The sequence below is a fragment of the Marmota marmota genome, unplaced genomic scaffold (genome assembly GCF_001458135.2).
Source record: "Marmota marmota marmota unplaced genomic scaffold, marMar, whole genome shotgun sequence".
NCBI lineage: Eukaryota > Metazoa > Chordata > Mammalia > Rodentia > Sciuridae > Marmota > Marmota marmota.
In genome coordinates, this window is record NW_026000249.1 from 31,927,981 (window position 1) to 31,932,044 (window position 4,064).

At 37.5% G+C, this 4,064-nt stretch overlaps 1 non-coding gene across 1 annotated transcript; it reads left to right on the forward strand.

The window, feature by feature from the left end:
- The first annotated feature begins 3,299 nt into the window (after window positions 1-3,299).
- On the forward strand, window positions 3,300-3,372 carry Trnav-cac. The gene has a single exon. It is a non-coding gene; the product is annotated as a tRNA-Val (tRNA).
- The last annotated feature ends 692 nt before the right edge of the window (window positions 3,373-4,064 follow it).

The following is a 4,064-nucleotide window of genomic DNA, read 5'->3' on the forward strand; positions in this document are numbered from 1 at the left end:
CACCACATACACACACACACACACACACACACACACACACACTGGAATAGCTTTCAGACTTAAGAAGGAAGGAAATGTTGGCACATAACTACAATATTGAAGAACCTTAAAGACATTATGGTAAATGAATTAAGCCAGACATAAATGGGCAAATAATGTATGATTCTACTTATTTGAGTTACCTAGAGTTCGATTGAATCTGACTAAATTCTTCAGACAGAAAGAAGAATAGTGGTTTCCAGGGGACAGGAAGGGGGCTGTTAATGCAGAGTTGGTGTTTAATGGGTTGGGAGTTTCAGTTGGGAAACATGAGAATTCTGGAAATAGATGGTGGTGATGGTTTCACAACAACGTGAATACACTGAATGCCACAGAACTGTTTGCTTAATAATGGAGAGATAAATTTTATGTGGTGTGTATTTTACCTCAATTCAAAATAAGCACTCTACAATGATAGCAAATTATCTNCATTCTTCCTGGAACTAGAAAAAAACAATACTCAAATTTGTATGAAGCTACAAAAATCCTACATATACCCAAAGTCATCTTGAGAGCAAAAAAAAAAAAAAACGGACAAAGTGACAGACACCTGGAATTCCAGCAGCTCAGGAAGCTGAAGCAGGAGGTTGTAAGTTCAAAGCCAGCCTTAGCAACTTAGCAAAGCCCTAAACAACTTAACAAGACCCTGTCTCCAAAAATAAATAAATAAATAGATAAAAATAAAAAGGACTGGGGATGTGCCTCAGTGGTTAGGTATCCCTGGGTTCCATCCAGTACCAAAAAACTAACAAAACAAAACCACAAATCTGGAGGCATTGGAGGCATACCTGACAAAAAATATATTAAAAAGTTCTAGTACTCAAAACAGCATGATATTGGCATAAAAACAGACAGAGCAATGGAACAGAATAGAGAGCCTAGAAATAAATCCACATATCTACAGCCAACTAATTTTTTTTAATGGTGCTTGGGTGTTAGAGTCTGTAAACAAGTCAAAATAACACCTGGCATTTTGCCAGGGGAATGTTAGAGTTCCTAAATAAGTCTGGATGGTGCCTGGCAAAATGCCAGAGGGAGTGGTTTGAGAAGTAACAAAAACGAGCCATTAAGTGTGGAGATTCCTTATTGGTTGACTGATGTATCTAGTTTATGTTAATTAGATAAGCTGTGTGGAATGTATAAATACTGCTCCTGTCCTACAATAAACGGCTCCCATTCCTGCTGTATCAACGTACACAAGTTGTTCGTCACCCCCCGGTTATTTTGCTGCAGCCGGACTGCGGCACTTGGGATTGAACCAGGGCCTTGTGCATGCAAGGCAAGCACTCTACCAACTGAGCCAAATCTCCAGCCCTTATAGGCAACTAATTTTTGATAAAGGTGCTATGAATACTCAGTGAAGAAAGTCATCTCAATGAATGGTGCTGGGAAAATTGGACATCCACATGCAGAAGAATGAAGCTAGACTCCTCTCTCTCATCAGTTACAAAAATAAAAAAAAATGAATTAAAGACTTAAATATGAGACATAAAACTACTAAGAGAAAACACAGAAGAAATGTTTCAGGACATCGAAATAGACAAAGATCTTTTGGACAAAACCTCAAAAGCACAGGAAAGGAAAGCAGAAATAGATGAGATTGTATCAAACTAAAAAGCTTCTGTACAACAAAGGAAATAATCAACAGAGTAGAGAGACAACCTTTAGAAGTGGAGAAAATATTTATAAACTATATTTCTCACAAAGGGTTAATATCCAAAATGTAGAAGGCACTCAAAAAACCTCAATAACGGAAAAAACAAATAACCTGAGTAAAAAAATGGACAATAGGGCTGAAATGCAGGTCAGTGGTAGAGTATTTGCCTAGCATGCACCAGGCCCTTGGTTTGATTCCCAGCACTGCAAAAAGGGGGGAGAAGAGGGGAGGGGATGTAGATCTAAATAGATACTCCCCAAAAGAAGACATACAAAATGGCCAACAGGTATATGAAAAATCCTCAAGAGCACTAATAATCAGGGAAATGCTAATCAAAACTACAATAAGATATCGCCTCACTGTAAGAGTAAAAGAAATTGAAGTTAAAGTGTAAAAGACCGGGTATTGTAAAGTTTCTAAGCTGCAAAGCCTGAGTTAAAATGTAAAGGACCAGGTATTGTTAAGTTCCTGTGCTACACCCAAAACCTGAAATTCCTGTAGCTGTTAAAACAATTCCCGGGACTGTCCAGTGGATAAATAACCTGGACCCTGTGCAGTTTGGCATGTAGGCATTCAGGGCCCAAACCAATCAGTTTGAATGTACCCCCCCTTCCCGCCCGACCTGTTCCCACCAATGAATGTACTAATCATGTTCGAGAGTTGTTGTTCAATTTTCCCGTGCCTCATGATGATTTGCTCTGATGTATGCAAAGCCCCCACCCTCCCCAAAAAGTGTACTTAAGCACTTCTCAACCCCTGCTCGGGGCTCTTGGCCGCTCTCCCTTCTTGAGTGAGCACGGAGCCCCAGCGCGCTGGATTCTTCAATAAACCCCCTTTTGCGGTTGCATGAGTCGGTCTCTTGGTGGTCTCTTCCTCCGACGTTCGCCGGACCCTTACATCACAACTGTTAGAATAGCTATTATCAATAAGACAAAAGAGTTGGTGAGGATATGGAGAAAAGAGAGTCCTTTCACACTGTTGGTAGTAATGTAGATTAGTACAGCCATCAGGGAAAATGGTATGGAGGTTTCTCAAAAAATTAAAAATAGAACTACCATATTATGAAGCAATCCCACTATTAAGTATATATCCAAAGATTATGAAATAAGCATGTTGAAGAGACATCTGTATTCCAAGTTTATTGCAACACTATTCACAATAGCCAAGAAATGCAAACAACCTATAAGACCATCAACTGATGAGTGAATAAAGAAAATATGGTATACATATACCATGGAATACTATTCAGTCAGAAAAAAAGAAATTCTGTCATTTACAACAACATGGATGGAACAGATCATTACCTTAAGAGAAATAAGCCAGGTATAGAAACACAAGTACTGCAGGATCTCATTCAATGTGGAATCTAAAAAAGTTGATCTCATAGAAGTTGAGAGTAGAAGGGTGGTAACCAGAGGTTGTGGACAGTGGGCGCCGGGGGTTGATAAAGGGATACTGAGTTACATTTAGATATAATGGATAAATCCCTGCATGCTATTGCACAGTAGGGTGACTATAGATACATAATGTATTGTATATTTCAAAAAACTAGAAGAAAGGATTCTGAATGTTTTTATCATAAAAAATGATGTGTTTAGGGGTTGGGGATATAGCTCAGTTGGTAGAGTGCTTGCCTCACATGCACAAGGCCCTGGGTTCAATCCCCAGCACCACCACCAAAAAATAAGTAAGTAAATAAATAAATAAGATCTGTTTAAGGAGATAGCTATTTTAAACTGATTCAGTTATTCCACAATGTATACACATTTCAAAATATCACATGGTACCTCATAGATAAGTCCAATTTTTAAGTTTTTTGAACTAGTTAAAAAATAAAGATTTTTAAATTAAATCTTATTTTTTAAAATAAGATTTTTAAATTTAAAAAATTTAACACTTGCCTGACAGAGGCTAAGACTTGTATGATACAGTTAACTCTCATTCCACAGAAGGGCAGGTAAGGTGATAAATTTGTACTGTTCAACATTTTGAATAAAAATTGCCATAGTGAAAACCTTTTTGCAGAGCCTAATGAGACTGTAAGATTAACTAGGAGGCAGAGCCAATCAGTCCCAGAATGCTAAGTATGTGACTCTGCACTCTCCAATTTAAAAACAGACTGCTCAATGAGAAGATCAATGACCCTATAGAAAAAGTTAGCATTTGAAAAGCTTCCTCAACTTGCCTCATAGTAAAAGAAAATGCAAACTCCAAGATATCATTTTTTTACCTCTCAGATTGATAAAGTTCAAAAGGTATGATAGATAATAGTCCTATATGATGCTACTGAGAATAAATTTTAAAAGAACATTTTTAGAAGGAAGTTTGCCAATGTCTATCAAAAATTAATTGTGAGAAATTCCTTATT